Below are 18,647 nucleotides of genomic sequence, written 5' to 3' on the forward strand. Positions count from 1 at the left end.
ACGTAATACATTGTAGTTCTAATTTTCCCCCCACATTTCTAGCTTTAATAGAATATTCTCTGGTCTGGAAGACTAATTGTTTTTTTAATAAGAAAAAGTTTTTATGTTACTGAATTCAATGAACAGTTCTCTCCTGCCTAAGCAGACAAATGCCTGTCATGTAAGTACGAAACACAGCCTATATATAACTAAGATCTTGATTTCTGTCCACATTTCAACAGCTTTTTGTCAATATGATTTGGTAAAGAAAAGTGAGAGAACAGAGTTTCTAATGATAAGGTGGAGCTATTGGAGGGGAGAGGGAAAGCCCAACAACTACCTTTTTTCTTACATTTGCAAGTTTTTTTGTTAATATTACAAGGTTAAAGCTTTTTCATGACCACATTCCTCAGACAATCTCCTTTGTGCCTTCAGGATGTTTTTGCCCTACTCCAGGGCTAGAGACCCTTCTGTGTACATCATTCCACCACCTACCAAAATCCAACTGGATGTGCTTCTGGGGTGGGGAGGGCTTCTGAAATCAGCTTTACCATTAATCAAAGACATGATGCTTTTTTTTTTTGCTCTATCAGATTAATTGTATGAAAAGGCACATGCACTAAATTGCCCCTGACACTGACCTGGTTAACAAGTGCCAGGGATATCTCATTTCATCTGTGGTTAAAGGGAAGCTCGTGTGTCATTTTATAGAAGACGTGGGTTCTGTAAGTTATAAACCCAACAGCAAACATTATCTACAGCAATAGGACCTTTCAAAACCTTCTGAGAGAGACTCGCTGGATTACGAATTTTCTGCAGTTGCATCGTCTCTGGTTCAATCACACAGATTAATGTGATCCATTGCTCTTATCTGCACCGATTTTATTGCATTATATGTATGTCATGAACATGGTTTGTGGTTGAAAAGGGGACTGTACTGCCACAGGATGAGAGTGAAAAAGCATAATTAAGAGACAAGTCATGAACACCCTTTATTATGGTCTAACAGCCATGCTAATAGTCTCGCTTTACATTTATGTGTAAAAGGTACTTCAAGAGGCAATGCCTTATGACATAAATTTAATTTTGACATTAGGATGCTGTTATAACTTCCATAGCCTGCAGATGACCTTAGATGGTTGTCTGCCATATAGCTCAACTTCGAGACACAGATAGAACCTTGGCTGGAATCTTTACTGGGGTCTAACTTTTAGTACCTGGTCAAACAATATTTTTCCACTTAAAGAGCTTTTCACCTTTGTTTGCAGTGGGAGTATTATCATTATATAAATGGAGACAAGAGGTTTTCACCCAGATTATACATGTGCAAAAAACCCATACATTAAGCTAGAGCATCCACTTCCTGAAAATATGGCACAGGAGAAGGGAGAGAACTGGTGTAGGTGTGAACCTCACACCTGCATTTTGGAAAGGCACATTCTACCTGTCCTTCCATCCATCTGTTCATCACCCAAGGAATCCTGAGAGCTTTTTTGCTTTGCTTCCTGTGCCTATGGAAACAGAAAAACTAAAGAAAGATGAACGACTTCTGTGTGAAATTTCCTTCCAGGGAACTAACTGCAAATTGCAGTGGTTATTAATACGAGTGATTCAAGTCTAATCAGGGAAAAGTAAGTAAAAACATTTACTTTGCATCCTACAATCTATGTTGGGGCTGGAAAACAAGAACTCTTTTTCTTTTTTTGGCACTTGTTTTCAATTTCTTGACTTTGTTTTTCGTTTATAGAAAATAATGGAAAAAGGGAAGCCATCTCAGGAAGGAGAAAAACTCGCTTGTCACCTGGGATAAGGAGAATCAAAGGTGAGGCCCAGGGTGAAAAATGGGCAGAGAAAGGGCTCCCATGTTTGACATAGGTGCATCTACAGGGCATATATGTGATGTGGGCTGTTGCTGTCTTAGGTTTTTAGCTGGGAGTTCCCCTTGTGGGTAGAGCTTTACCCCTGACCCCTCGTGGTTCTGGATGTTCAGTGTCAAATTGGCCAGTGTACTCCATTTCCTGTGCTAATATAGGTCTTTTCTTTGTTTAAATCATGCCTTATGCCAGTGGGAGAAATCGAATACACAAAGTCATCCATATTCCACATCCAAAATGATTTTGGGCAACCGGCTTCACTGCTTTCATTTAAGCAGCAATTTTATTTAACAGATGGAAAATAAAATGAGGAAAGTACAATTTCCAGTAAGATTCTGCTGAACTTTGAACAGGAATGAAAGGACAAATTGTGATATTCTTATTCTTGCCAGAAGTTATCTTGCTCCACACCATAAGATACTATTTAGTGCACGTGAAGCTTCATGTTCTGATACAGCACTGATTGACTTGTTCAGTTTGAAAGTCAGATTGAGAAAACCTAGGTACTGATCCTACCATGAAATACTTCATTACCTTGTAATAGGCAATATATTCACACTGTTGTTTTCTGTAGAATAGATATATAATTTAAACAGCATTCACCTTTAGCTTGTACTTTGCTAATGTTGTGTACTTCTTTATTTTCTATACCTTTCTTACTGACTCACCAAGATTAGCAGTGCAGATATTTAGCAAGCTTCCCTTCCAACAGTGCTTTATATTTATTTAGGAGTTTTTACTTTGTAACCAGTCAGTCTGGGATTCTGATGAGCTGCGTCAGAGGCTCACCATGCCAGATCCTGTCTTCGTGACACTTTTGGAACTGGTGCACTCCAGAAATAATAGTGAGGAGTTAAAAATGCTATCCAAGAAGACTCTGTAACAGGCAGCTACCTAAAGAGACTGCAATCTTCATTAATACAAAAAGTAACAGCATTTATTAAATGTGAGAAAAACTAGAAGGTGACTATACTTTGTATTTGATGCAGATAATTATGTACATTATTTTGATAGAGCAGCTTTGACAAGCTCCTCAGATGGTTTAAACAGAATCGTTACATGCACATCTGACTCTGTTACTGTTAAGAGGCTCAGTTGATTTATTAGTGCAGTATTGCCTTACACTTGGTTTATTCTTTGGACATGTTTCCGGAGGGTTTAGTTTCACAGTCTCTTGGGCATGGCATTTTGTTGACTAGCCATCATCTAAACTTGGCCAAGAGCAATCAGATGAGCTTTCCGCCCAAGCTCTGTAAGCTACATCTGTTCTCAATAATTGACAGCACAGTAATCCTCCCCCAAAACTCCTCCTTGGGGCATGTTGTATCCTCACTTGCCCTGCAAATTCATCAGTTGCTTGGCTCTGCAGATCAGTCACCTGCCTTGTGCACTATTTCAGCTAAACTTCCAGTGCTGTGGATGAGGAAATGTGGTTGGAGAGGAAGAGGTGGCATCACGAGCAACAGGAAAACAAGGCTGTGGATATCAGGGAGCATTTGGCAGTACCAAGAGGGTGCAGCTCAGATGACACAGGCCCATAGCAGTTGCCCTGTTTTTCCCATTGAAGTGGAAGCATTTGGATTTCAGCTGGTCACATTTTCTGTACAGTGTTTGCACCATCGTGGAGTTCACGCCCCTCAAGAGGGCCTTAGATGAAACTGCAGAGATTCAGTCATATTTTCTGGTTTTACTACCATGAAGACTTAACCTAAGGAAGAGAAAAGGAAGTGGGTCACAGGGGAGCAGAAAAGGCCGTGACTCTTGCTGAAAACTGCTCAGCAATAATGAAAACATCCCCAAATTATCAGCACTGTTTCCAGCGCAAATCCAAAACACAGCCCCATAGCAGCTACTGGGAAGGAAATGAAGGACCCCAGCCCAAAGCAGCACACTGAGGTGTTTGCATTGTCTCTTTCTACTTTTAATAATGGCTTTTTATGTGACAGTGTGATGGCTGAAAAGCAACCTGATGCAGCGGCTACATAAATTTGGAAAACTCTTCTTGAAATCTCTGGTATAACCCGTGTACTATAGTGTGTCCAAATGGATTTAGTGTATCATAACGCTCCTAGAAAAACAAAGGGACAAAGAAGATGGGATTGCTAAGGGAGACATTAGATTTCATTTCACACTGGTAATAGTTTAGAGACGTGTGCTGAGCAAAATGTGATTCAATTCTGCGGCACTTTTCTTTTTTATTGCTGCTAAGTGATTTCAATATCCAGTCTAAAGTGATATTGAGAGTGTTCGATAGAACAGGGATGAAATCAGGGAGCGCTGGAGGCTCAGAGGAGGCCACAAATCTCAGGTTGACTCGACGAAGCCTTTCGGAGCCATCCCCACCTGACCTTAACCCATCTTATTTAACCTGGAGGCTGCTGGTAAGTACCTTGCAATGTAAGATATGGTCTGGTGTTAAAGGGAACTATGTGGCTAGATTGAATTTTGGACATCAATTGATGCTACGTAGTTATGGCTTTGGCCGTGAACTTACCGCTTTCAGAAACATTTATGGCTAAAAGTTTATTGCCCAGCTGTTGCTGCCTGATAGACATATCATAACTAGGAAATGGTTTAAACCCTGTAACCTTTCAATTTATGGCAGTTGAAAGCAGATGGAGATTGCTACACAAACAGGGAGGAATACCTGTAGTCGATGGTCACAAACATGGTACTTGGGGGCTGCTTCTCCAAGCTAAGGAGCTCCTTTCAGCTTCTGATAAACATGCAGCTAGAAAAGGTGAGTGTTGTTATTTGTTCTACATCTTTTGCATTATTGATGATTGGAGTAATTTCTCAGTTTCTTGAATTTTAACTCAGCTGTTAAAAATGTGCTCTGTGTACAACAGTGTACAGTGTAGGATACTAAATCAGATGGTAATGGTAGGAGCCTGAGGGGCACAGGAGGAACCATTGAGAATCCGTATTTTGGCTTCTGCAGGTTTTGGGCATAGAACCGAGGAAGTGTGAAATGAGGGCAATGCAGAAAAATACATCAGAGAAAGGCAGTCGCTCAGTAGGTGCCCACATTAGTGAGAGTTTCAAAAATCTTTTTGTTTTCAATGTAACGGGGTTACACAGAAAAACAAGTTTATTTTCTGCAAGAAAAGGCTCAGGAGCTACACTGTATTGTCCTCGCTATGCTTTTGGAATCCTTTATATTTCCAGGCATCATCTCATTTTCTCTAACAAAATACTGAGTTGCTGATAAAGTGCCATGAAATTTAAAAAACAAAACAAAAGCAACCAACCTTTGAAAGGATTTTAAATTCATGTCTTGCAGTTAAACAACCTTGGCTTTTTTTTCTGGAATGGCTCCTAACTTATGTGTTAGCATGGAATATTTTGTTCAGTTTCTGTGGAGTTCTTTGAGAGCAAACTCCTGCTTTTGGTCTTTAGCTGCATAATATTTTGGTTTAAAACTGGTAAGAGTAAATAACCCCCAAAGCCAGCCATGGTTTGGTAAAACCTTCCTGGGGCTTTATTTAGTCCATGTGCTGTGTTTCCATTTGAATGCGTAAATTGTGCTGTCACTTGACTTGATCTGCAAGGCCTTGCGAGAAGGAAAAGTGAGCTCTCAGCACTTCCTCCATTAAAAATGCCCTCAGCAGCACGGTGTAATTTTGGCTAGACAGCCACTTAGCTTTCAACAAGTTTGCTTTTAAGAACCTTGACTGAGGAGGCAGCTGTGTCTGTTCCTGGTGCTCCTGAAAGGCGTGTCAGGGGCTGGCAGGGGAGCAGGGCATTCCCGCTTATCCTGCCTTCCCCACCAAACAGCTCCTGGGCACGGAGGAGCCGGAGCCATTTATACTGGTTTCCCACTAGGCCTTTATGTAACCTGACAGCTCTGGCAGCAGACATGGCTTCTGCACAGTCATCAATGATTGCTTCTAAAGCTTCATTAAAAGTGCAGAGCACACTGACAGTGCCGTGCTCAGATTTGAAGTGGCACGGTTTCATTTTTTCATATGTGAGCAGATACTCAGCTTTGTGCTGAGATACTTTGCATACAGCCTGTGCAATAATTTATTGGCTTCTATAGCATTCAGGGACCTTATTTTTTATGAAGCAGGATGCATTCGTAAAATGTGTGTTGCTAGTATTATTATTTTTAATTTTCTATTGGCAACTGAATTTTCTACTGCAGAAAATAATGAAACAAGATGCATTTGCTGGATTCTAGTTTACTTTAAAAAAATCACAATGGCAATTTACATATGTTTCACCCTCACATCCAGATTTTCACTATTTACCATAACTGGATTAGATTCTAGTTATGTGCAGAACTGACTGGAAAATAAACTGGCATCCTGATTTGCATTCATTCTGCACCAGTGGTTCCCCTGTCAAATTTGTTCAGTGTGGCAGATTTGTCCAAGAGCTGGGGTTGTGTATTACCTGTTACTGCAGGCAAAAGCCTCAAGTATGTGTTGGCCCAAATCCCTGACATGTATAAGGAATGACATGTTGCTACCCAGAGAATAGGAATACTGGAATTAAACTGCACTTAGTGCTCAGTGTAGAAGAGGGTTGAGGGGAAGGTTTGTGCCTGATAGCCACGAGCCCTTATTTACAGAGTGTGAAAATGGCTGCTGAATGCAGGGTGACCTCAGCCTGTGATTTCCAGGTGGCTTCCTCATAACTATTCCTGCCCTCCAAGGCAGATAGGTCGGGTTTGGGGGATGCCAACCACTTGTGTTTTGTGACTCCACTGCCACTTGACCAGGCAGCAAAAGAGTGGGTATGTTAAAATCTTCCCTTCCAATTGAAGGTGTGTGATTTCAGGGAACAAACATTTTAATTTATCTGTCTTTTCACGCTGTTTCCTCCTCATGGATTTTGTTTATAGGCATAGCTTACTATGGACAACAGCACGCAGTGGAAGTTGAGAAACAACCGCTGGTGTGTGCTTATAAAATATGCATTAATGCTCAATGTTCTATGCAAAGTAAAGATTGTCTTTCTGGACTTATTTTCCATCCTTATTTTCCAGGTTTCGTGCAAAACTTCTCCTCTCAGGCCTAATGCCAGGCTCCCATTCTGGGGTGCCTTTTATTCTTTGCTGACTCCCAGGCAGAACCCGGTTTTCCCCATGTATTGCAGAACATACTGTTTGGAGAACTCTTCAGGAGTTAAATATTTGTTTCACCAGCCCTTGTTCACCCTGATGTAGAGAAGTTTAACTCACCCTTTACACTGCTGTTCACTGTTACCATCTGTGAGATGTTACAATCAACCCCCATGTTCTTATGGCCAACACTATTACCTCAGCAACAGACTGGTGTTGATATTATTGCAAATTATATTTATAATCATAATTATTCCTCTTTCTGTCTAATAGAGATAGTAAAGGACTCGAAGGTAGATTTAGTACATATGTTTCAGCTTGAGCTGGGTAGATTTGTGAAAAGCCAGAACTAATAAAATAGGATATAAAGCTGTGCTAACACAAATATCAAGTTTTTGAGAAGTAAGCTAAATATAAAAGTGACCTGATCTGGGCTGAAGGGGGAGATACAGGAGGTTTTGCTTCCATGCAGATTTATACAAAAGATAACACAGCAGTCAAAATAGTAGCAGCAGAGAAGAGAGGTAGATGTTTAAATGGGATTTGAGTGTCCCTGGTGGCTTCAGAGGAAAGTGAAGCACTTCACTTGTGTTTCAAAATATAAATAAACTTGCTGAGTGTATCACTCCTCCAGCTGCTCATTCTAAAGACTGCAAGAGGCACGTGGGTGCTGTGCATCACATCTGCTGGCTCGAGCAACAGGGGGGCTGACGTGTCCGTCTGTCCCTCTATCTGTCAAACAGGGTTTCTCACAGGCTCTGTAGTGCATTTTGGAGGGCTGGGGCCTGTGGAAATTTATAAGTGCTTGAGGATAATAGTGCAACTAGTGCCATGAGGTGTGCACAGCTCTGTGCTGTGATTCCCAGGGAAGCCTTCAGTGGATTTACTAAAAATTCCCTTTACTTTTGCATTATTCTCTCACTAGAGATGCTTGGTAAGTGACATGGAGATCAAGAGAAGAAAAAAAAGCATGACAAGTTCCCAGTATTTACCTCACAAAGTTTGTGATGGGAATGAAGATAGTATTGAGCTATTGCCCTCTATGGAAAAGGGTTAAAAGCAGGAAATTTATGAAGTAAACATTAGAAAATGTTTAGAAGAAAGAAGGCAGATGTGCAAAGAGGCTGTTTGGGATGACACAGCACTCTGCTCCATGAATTAACACTCAGGTCTTTCTGACTATCCCACACTGCCAGTCCAGCACCCTTCCTCCTTTCCCCGGTGAAGTTTCCAAGACCTCACACCAAGGCCACAGCTCTGCCATGTATCTGTGGGCAGTAACATGCATCACTAGATTGGTTTGTGCTCTTGTCACATTCCTCAAGAAAATTATGGCTTTGGTACACTCAGTTATAGATTTAGTATAAACCTGCTTGTATCATCTGCTCAGGCTGCTCTGAGAGACAGGACACAACTCAGGGCTGATGCCAAATAATGATTGATCTCTGTCTCTACAGAGCTTTCACAGGCACTGGGGACAGAGGGACACTCATTAAACTCTAGAGGATGCCCAAGTTTTCACCTGTTCAGATGCATCTATCTTGTTGAGGGGTTGAAAGTTATTTAAATTAGTCATTCAGAAAGATCTTTCATCAAGAGGCAAAATAGATCTAAATTTACTTTAAAAGTCAGCTTGTTATGTTTCAATTACTAGGAGCTGCAAATTGTTTGCCTACAGCCCCTGAGCAGTTGCACATCTTTTTAACATGCTGTTTAATTATCATTTGTATAGGAGCTCCTGGCCAGCTCCATGCAGATACAAAAATGGTATTAATTGTGTAGGTAGTGCATAGGCAGAGTATGATATAATTAGCAATATGAACATGCTATATTCATAAACATCCAGAAGACTCAGGTGCTGAACAAATTAGTAAAAGGTAAAAAAGCCAACCTGATAAATGGTATGGTAATGATGTTTTGATATTATCTCATGGCCAAGTGACCGCTTTAAGAGAACCTGAAGATCTCCTGAGTTCCTAATTGACAGTGACAGATTGGTACTAATTAGATAATCATGATACCAGCGGAAAATGAATTGATGGGGACACACAAAAGCGGTGACATGCAAAAGGGCACCAGGAAGGGCTTCCTTAAGCAGGAGAATGCTTCAGTGAGTTGAAAAAATACCTCTTATTGTTCTCATTTCTGCTCACTGGCTTTTGGTTTTGTGGCTTTTTTAAGTATATGGTAATTCTTTTATCCTTTTTATGTTTTATTTAATCTCACAGTATCAGTGTTCCAGCTGGTTTAAACAGAGAACATTCCTGTGACCTCTGTCAGAGAGAAAGTGTTTTAAATTTTCTAAACTTTTCCTATTATAAAATCTCCTTTTAAATACCTGACATATGCAGATAACCTGTACTCAGATTAGTCTGGTATCAGGGCTTTTTGTTGCTACTGCTTTTATGCAATAAGCTGCGCACAAGCAAAATTTTACTTAGTCATGAAGATCCTCTTAATGCTTCCAGCATAGCAGAATATTGCAAAGAAATAAAACTTTAAAATTACTCATTTCACTAGACTGTGCCTTCACTTGAGGCCAGCTGCTAGAATATAACCTTCCTGGGCCTGTGCCATTGCCAAGAGGTAACTGGTGTATGAATGTACCAAATAAAAGCTGTTCCAAAGGTGTTCTCATGGTCTAGAAGTCCTGTCTAATTTTCTCTGGATGCAGCACAATTTCATATTTCTTTAATTATGTTTCAGTCACATGTATAAAACCAGTCCTTCAGAGCTGAAATGACTGCTGCTTTTGATTCATCACGTAGGGGCACATTTTAATTCTCCAAGAAGGTTAATAGCTTCATGCATCCATTGTTTAAGTAATTCCTTAAATCCTCAATGCTTACATGAGCAACTTTACTGGCTTATACTTTCTTTTATTGAAATATATTACAGGAAATACCTTAGAGCCTACTTCATTAAGTTTCCTCGTAAAATGCTGTATGTCTCAGAAAGAAAGAATGCTAATCTGTAATACTTGTTTTTAAAGGGAGACCTCAACTCTTTACTCAAAAAATTGCAATAAGTATATCTCAACCTCATTAAATACAGCAATAGGTGCTCTTGTTCTGATGCTGCTGAAGCCACTGAAAAAAGATTGCCCTTCCTCAAGGATCAGTGTAAGACCAGGACTAGAATAAAGTTAATTAAGAAAATGTTGATTCACCGGTATTTTCCCCTCAGGTTATGATAGTGTTACTCATTGCCTGGGTAAAACAAAAATCCCCATAATTTCCAAGAATTAGCTTTTTTTATTATTATTATTTTGAGTGTACAAAGATGGAACTGCAGCGTGATAGAGCTGAGATTCAAATGGGACTCCCTGGAGTTGCGTAGCTGCTTGTGAAAAGCTGTGTCATTTGAGATGGTCCTGTGAGTTCCTAATGAATACAATTGCTTTCCTTGGTGGTGCTTGGGTTTGATTCTCTTGCTACAGCTGGTTTAGTAAAATTCATTCGCTGATGATGCTGGGCAATCTACCTCAGTGAAAATGTATTGATTTCCTGTAAAGTCCGTTTTTGGAAATGTTCTTACACTGTGTTTTTACATATGTTTGCTCATAATTTAATTGCTGTACCTTTAAGCTACCACTCGTGCTGACATAGCTTAAAGAGCCATACAAAGCTGCAGAAAGGTTCTTTTGCAGACAATTGGCATAAAGAAGGAATTAAGGCTTTTTAAAAGCTAAATTCTTTAAGATTTGTGTCAGCTTGTTGCCTACACTCTGTTGACACTTTATCTAAACTAAGTGTTGACTTCATGTTTAAGGGTTTATGCCACTAAATTATTAGGCTCAGTAGGCCAAATGGTGCATATTCAGGAGTTTTAAAGACATTTTCACAGCTGAAAAAAACACACAAGAAAGAGAAGCTTAATGTGTGTTTTAAAACTGTTAAACCTGTAGAAATTCCTGAAGCATAAAGTGGAAAGCATTGCTGCTTGCTGTGCTTGGTCTGCACCAAGGGAAACTGTGTGATGGAACATTTCCAATGAGGAAGGGAAGGAAAACAGTCTGAGCAGAGGAGAACACAGCAGTGATGGTTATTGCATGAAAGATGATTAAAGCAATTACTAATGCACTCTGTGCTTAATGGATATCTGACTGTGACTGTCTCCCATTGATTCTCCCAGACAGTGGCAGTCAGAAACACTGCCAAGCACCTCCTTTTTTGTGCAATTTATTTCAATCTCATTATTTACTTCACTTTGTAAAATATGCTTCATATTTTACTGCTTAGAGAAAATGAAGAAGGCAATAAAAAGCTGGAGGTGAACAGCAGTGGTTTCCTCTGCTGAAGAAAGAGCTGTTGGAACTGGATATTGGACAAACCTCCTTAGCAATAAGGGCAGGTAGATCAATTTTTAAAAGGCTGGCAGTGAACACTCCATATTTCTAAATCCTGGAAGCTGGGTCTGGATGCCTTAGCTGAATATATACTCTTCTGCAGCCTAAAACTTCTTAGATGTGATGTGAGAATCACTGCATGACATTTTCTGATCTCTATTATATGGAAGACCGAATCTGTTGATCGCACCGATCCCTTCGGGTCTTAAAATCTTCCAGCCTATTGCAAGGAAGATTGCTGTCATTTAACTGCTGTACTTGGGGTACAGGTCCTGAGAGCTTCACACACCTCTGCTGGTTTACCTTCAATTCCTGGAAGAAGTTGAGAATGATGTTTAGTTGCTTCCCAAATTTATGGGTTTCATTTAATTCATATTTTTTCATTAAAATTTCTAGGTCTGTAGTTTTTGTTTTAATTATTTGCTGTAAGACTTTATTTCAGTTCTGTATCCTCTCACCTTACAGGATAGCAAACAAGGCCTGTGGACATTCATGCTCAACTCATTCCCAGGGATTAGGATTAAAACCACGGGAAGTTACTTTGTTTATTTGTATTTTTAATCCTCATTGGGTACTACCATTAATACTCAGGTTTGTTTATTTTCTTTGTGGAGCTTTTATTTGTTTATTTGTTTTCTAGTACCTTTAATACATCACACTTGAGCTATTGTTGAACCCCTTCACAGTTCATCAGTGCAGCACAGCTCCCTGCTGAATTGGGATGAGCTGGCTGAGTCAGCTGACAGAAGGAAGAGAGGAAGTTTGACAGCAGCACAGACTTACTTTGGCTTAAGGTGAGAATGACCTAACATTTGTCATCTGTTGTTTATTCTCTTGGCCTCTGCTGTATGAGGAGATCTAGTTGTGGATGGCTCCATTGGAGCTTTTATTGTTAGTGCCGCTGTGTATTTATGGATTTGTTTGGCACTTTGTGGGGAAGGTGGAGAGGTTTATTTATACAGTGATCCTTGGAGATGTGTCTTCAGCGAGGAGAAGGTTTGCACAGGAGGAAGTGCCCGGGGAGTGCTCACTCTCTGGGCTCAGCAAGGACTCTACTCATGGTCATGGGGCCAAATTCAGGTCTCAGGACAAACATCACTTTGCTGTTTTGCCAGTCATATAATGTGTATTAGATCATTACAGGCCAGTGAACCACATATACAAGCACCTTGGTGGAACCTTTTTTTACAGGTATCGTGTGATAAACTGGTCAGTCTGCAATACCAAACTGACAAGGGGTTGGTTCAGACCATAAGGTAAGAGAGAAACTTCTCTTGAAGAAGCAGCAGGAATTTTTTTGGTTGAAAGTACAAAACAAGATAAATACCACATTACCTTTGGGGTCAACTGCCTCTGTGGACCCCTGTCAGGAGTGTTTCTAACATTTATGCATCCTGCACAATTTAGGATCAGAGATATTTTTTTTCCTTTTTTTTGTCCTTAATCTTGCTGTTCAAAATAAACTGTAGCAAAATGGGACAGCACTTTGATTGCTGTAATCATACCTACCACACTTAAACGTTCTGAAGTGTTCTTCATCTCCTAATTTTCAGCTATCAGTAGCGTTTAGGACCCACTTTGCTTCCTCTTGAAATCACAGCTTCTGAGACAGAGCACCATGAGAGGTTGTCAGCAGCCTTTTCAACTCTGAACTCCTGCTTTTCAGCACCTCAGTGATATTTTTTGTCTCTTCCTTTGGGGGAGAAGAGGACAGGAAGCTCTTTTGGATCATAATGGCTCCTTGTTCTTTCCTGATTATGCTAAAATTTCAAGGATAACATTAAGAAAAACGACCTAGAAAATTATTGTGCTGATTCCTTTTCTAGTTTAATGGGCACTAACTACTAATTGCCTTTGTAAAACCTAGCCTAAACTATTTTTTTTTCTCTCCTCCTTTATTTTATCAACAAATTTAATTAAACTGACCACAAAAGAACCCAGAAATATGAATACCAAAGATATTGGATTTGTTGAGAGATATGAATGTGTTAATTGGCCTTCAATTCAGCCACATTAAGAAAATGAAGTCTTCAGTACACATCTCTGTTGTTTTTTATTAAAACTAAGGAATTAGAAAAATAAAAAGTGTCAAGGAATAGATAATAAAGCTTTCAGCGTATTGAGACAATATTGGTAAATCTTAGTGATATGCTGTTTATAAAAAAAAGGAAATATAATACTAAAATTCTAATGAGAATCTGCACTGTTGACTCTCCTTCTAGCTGTGGGAACAAAGCAATTTATACTCTTTTCTGGAGCTACTAAAATTGTTTCTTTTCTGTTGTATGCTTTTGCACTTATGGTTTTTTTCAAGTTCTGCTCCTGTGGGTCTCCTTTCTCCTTGTTTCTTATTGGAGTGATGAGGATCATTTGAGTCAAACCCATTAACTTTCGCATGGTTTTCAATCAAGACCTTTGCAAAATGCCCAATTTCACAATGGCTTTAATGGAAAATATAGATTGCTTCATATTTGATTTAGACCTCACCCCTCTGCTTGTTTTCTGGTTTTTCCTCTCAGGCTATGCAGCTTTGCATGATTTTTCTCAGTCTTTTCCTGGTATAAGCATGTATGTTGGACAATTGCTCTGCTTCTAATTATTTTTGCACTGCACTGAAAGTCATTAATGTTATTTGTAGTTGGTATCCTGGAAATTAAAACATTCAGTGGGAAATCCCAGCTCTGCTGGAGTTAAGGAAAAATCCCCATTGAGTGAACATTTTTTCCTATCTGTCTAGGCATCCAGGTTGAAATATAATTAGACCCTGGTTTGTCTCCATCTCATCTTTAACAGAGATATTAACAATCTTTAATAGAAATAGTAACTGTAGTTGTTATAGCTGATACATTACAAACTGTTAGTTTACTCTTTCCAGGGAAATTCTCCGACATAGGATTCTCTCCTGAGCCAGTCCAATTGAAGTGGAAGTGACAGCCCTGCCTAGTGATCTTATTTAAGGAATTGGAATGTCCTTTCTCACTGGTGTCAGAGCCAATTTCTGCCGAGGCAGTAAGAGCACCTACAGCCAGGAGAGTTTGATAGGCCCTGGCTTTCCTTAAAAGCATTTCTCAGGGTTGTTACTGTCTTTTACTATTGAGTGCATTCTGAAAATATACTTTTCTGGAGTATCCAGACACTGCAATATTTACCTAACTATTAAACTGAGAGTATACAATATATGAGCAAGTGACAGTGTGTTTTTGATGGATAAAGTGGGCTTTTACTGCAGAAGAGGTGATTTCTCTTAAAGGTGTTGTCACTGCCTGAAAGGAAGAATAAACAGAATAAACAGACAGGGAAGTGGCTCTATAGGTATGATTTTTCTTCTGAAGTGATTTTGTTGTTCTTTTGGGCTGCAGGTGGAAGAAAGTGTTTGCTCTTTCCAAGTGACCTAAAAGCATCTGGAAAAGTGAAGGTAATGGACTCCAGACAGAGTTTTTTTCAAAGGCTTATACTGAATATGACAAATATTTGTGATTGCATCACTCAGGCCTTATGAATAGAGCTCTCAGAGCTCTATTTCCAAGGAGCCCTAACACAGTAATGGGCAGGGCTGGTAATGGGAGTGATTCCTCTCACCCATTGTGAGTTTTTGGAATGTAGTATTTGTGTGTAATTTATAAAAGTATGGTTTTCACTCACTAAAGACGTGTCTTCCAGCTTCAACAGGTCTAATACACAACTACACTTCTCAGCCTGCCTACAACCAAACAAACAGAGTTTGCTCATTGCATAGATTCAAAAGAAAGGGAATAGGAATTATTTTCTAAATATAAGAGAATTAAAGAATTTAAAAAACAAAATAATAAAAAAGGAGAGAGAAAAAAAATCTAATATGGCCATGGGGTCCTTCTTAGTTTACAGAAGGCTTCTTCCACAGACTCTTTTTGTGATGCTTTTCCTTCATTTTGACCTTCTAGATTTTGGCCCGAGAGCATCCTCAGTGCACAATTGATAAAGTCATGCTCAGAGGAATGGTAGCCAGAGACAGCCTCAGTAGGAAAGCCCTTTTTCACTCACTTCCCAGTTTGTACTGGATGTCTTAAAAACATGATAGGGATTTGTTTGGGGTTTTTTTTTTTTCCTCAGTCATACCACGTTTCGAAAAGGCCAGCTTGGTTTCTTGGGTTTTCATAAATGTGGGTTGTCGGGTTTGTTGTCTTTTTTCATTTCCCTGGTGCAAATCTGATGTCACAAATGCATTCAGAGCGTACACAAACCCTGAGAGAAAAGAGCAGATTTGTTTATTGAAAATCAGCACCGTGTTACTTTTTGTGGCAGGGAAAGTGTAAAGGCAGAAAATTATTCAAACCCCATGTGTCCTGACTGCAAAGTGAATTTGTAGGAATCCAGAGCATAATAAGCCAATCGACTCGCTAGACAGTATTTTTAGTCTTTTGCTGGTTTATTTCATTATTTTCATTTAATCCCATTTCCAAGTCTCTCCAGCCTCTCAAAGTGAGCATATGGGCAGTATACAGATATCACAACTATGTCTTAATATCCAGCTGCTATTTGTGTGCAAATGGGGACTGGCTGCATGGCTGGCTGGAGTACCCTGAGCGAACCTGCTGCTTCCAGAGAAATACTGCAGAATAATTTTAGTCAACTGCCTTTTAATTGGGATAGTTGCTGATCCCTAACATAGATTGTTGAGAAGTCACGATAGCAGAGAGAAAGCAGATTGAATTAATGGAAGTATGGAAACTGTTTAGAGGGGAGGAAAGGGAGCTCACACTTTCTTCTCTGCCTTTACAGACAGAGGATTGGGGTCACAAAAACTCCGTGTGGGTTTAGCATCCTTGAAAACGCCAGGAATGGAGTAATTGGATGACTGGTACAGGCTGTGGATGCAGCTCTTTCATCACTGCCCCCAGTGAATGGAATTCTTTCCCTTCTACATTTAAATCTAATACAGACCTTCAGATTTCGCTGTGGATGGTTTCACCTCTGAGCTGAGCAGGTAAGGTTTGGATAATTGGAGCAAATCATTCAAAACCCTTTTCTGAGCAGTGCATTATGCATGCACCAGTTTTAAAAATGGACAATTATAAAGACACATCTTTTAAAAAGTGCTTTTGTAGTGAGTAAAACAAAGTGATTTCTTCATGCTCCTGTGCAAAATGGGTGGCTACAAAGCATGTGCATAGATTTCTGGAGATAGAATACAAAGGGGATGATAATAATAACCTTTTTCTGTTGCCAGAGAGTCTGCACAAAGATTCCATCAGCATTTTGCACAGCATGATAAAAAATGTGTTAAATCCTCATCATCAATGGAGGTTCAAAGTGAAACAGAATCAAGCAGAATAAGGTGCCCATAAAGAAAAGAAATAGCTAAATGATATTAAGGAAGCCGAGATAACTGAAAAAATTAACAGCACAATGGCTTATAGAATCTGCTTCTGCTAACAAAAGGCAATCTTTAGTGCCCAGTATCTCCATTCAGTCTGAAAAAGAAAGGTAGTTACATTCTGGAATGAACAAAATAGGAAAGGGACTTATTCTCGACTCCAAACTGCCTTGGGCATCATTCCACATTGAGGTGTTGGCAGAGAGAGGAAGTCTCTCTTTTTATTGAGAGGTGAGAGTTCAAGTGTCTTAACTTCAAAATTTAAATTATCAATGTAAAATCATGCTTTTCCTGTTTTGTTCATCTTTTGCTTCTCCATGGGAATCATATTTCGGAGACTTTTTCCCATGGAAGACTCCTGCTTTGTATTTGTGGTTGAAACCAGATGAGACAAAAGTCTTTTGGGGGTAGCTTTTTGTTATTTTGCTGTTTACAGCTACATATTTGTCTTCAAAAGCAAAGGTCAGAGGGTTGTATTAATTAGAAATACTTCAAAACCTTGTATCTCAGAGCTCTTCAAGAGCCAGAAAAATAACGAACAGAATTGGAGAAAAGAAGGTTAAGGGAAGATGAGAAAAAATTTAATATACCTTTTTTAGACTTATTCTCTTATGTACAGAGAAGCTTTAAATCAAGCAAATTAAACCTTAACATGGTTCACCTTTGAGCACAGGGCATAAGGGAGAGACACCTCCTGAGGTCACTGAGCTACTGCAGCAGCCCAGTAAGAGCCAAAGTAACTTTGTTTAAATTCAAAACAGGTTCTGGCAACACATGCCCATCTGCCACCCCTCTGGCTGAGAGTCAGGTCTGCAAAAGTAGTATAAAGATGTAACTCCTTGCTTCTTGTCTGATTTTTTTTTTGCCCCTTCAGGTGCCTCTAAGAGCTTTCCATCTGCCTATATTAAGTTCTTCAACAACAAGAGAAAATAGGTCATGAATGCAGGGGGACAGAGAGGCAGGTTAAAAGAAGGAGGGGAAAAGGCAGCAGTTTGTTGTTGGAAAATAGATGGAGATGGATGGAGGCTCTTGTGGAAGGGCCTGGGGAGGGAGGAGGATGTTACTGAGCTCAGGGTTGAAAGTCACTAATACTGGTTATTTTATCAATATAGTTAGTTAAATATTCTGATGGACCTTCAAATGTTTTTGACAGTTCTGCAGTGTTTGCATCTGCCATGAAAATAATCACGCATTCCTGGGAATTGGTAAATGTGCCAAAAAAAAAGAGGCAGTCTCCTTCATTTATCCTTGTTTTATGCTTATTGTAACTCATGTTACAACATGATGAATTAATTGTGTCTTACAGTGCTACAGGTTGACTGCATCAAATTGGATGAGTGTAAAATACCTCAGTGCAGTAATTACCATATGCTTCCAAAAAGGCTTTTCTGCATATGACATGATGTATGTATGGCCATAAGTAAAGAAGAAAAAAGAATACTAACACGTGACTTTTTTAAGGAGAAAAACTTACATGGGAAGCAGAATAACAGTTCTGATGGTCAGGGAAAATATGGGACAAAAATATAGAGTCAGAAGTCAGTGTTGGGAAGTGAGAGAGGCAGAGAGGATGTAGCAAAGGCCTTGCAGATGTTGACTAATGGATGTTGAAGATTGAACCAGGTGTTATCTCCTAGAAGAAAGAAGCAAGTGTAGGTGTAAATATGCAATTTTTGAACTTGAAGCAACTAGAGTTTTGAGTTAAAACTGAATAATATCGCTGTGGAACATTTAGCAGGAATTGGCGTGCATACAAGTTCAGCCTTGCATGGACAGAAAAAGATAGAAAAAGAGGAATAAAGAAGACTGTCTTTTTTAAGCATTTGGGTTGCACTTTGTGGTGTTGGAGAATACAAATGAAGGGATTTCAAGGAATCATTATGATTAAATGAATGAAAATAGTATGGTAGGATTCTGATTTGCAGCTTAAATGATGTTAAAACTGAAACAAGAAATATGAAACTGTGAAGGCAGGGGAGGTTGTTTATAGGGTTTTTTTGTTTGGTTTAGAAAGGATACTTTTTT

This window comes from Pseudopipra pipra, chromosome 4, assembly GCF_036250125.1.
Source record: "Pseudopipra pipra isolate bDixPip1 chromosome 4, bDixPip1.hap1, whole genome shotgun sequence".
NCBI classification, from domain to species: Eukaryota; Metazoa; Chordata; class Aves; order Passeriformes; family Pipridae; genus Pseudopipra; species Pseudopipra pipra.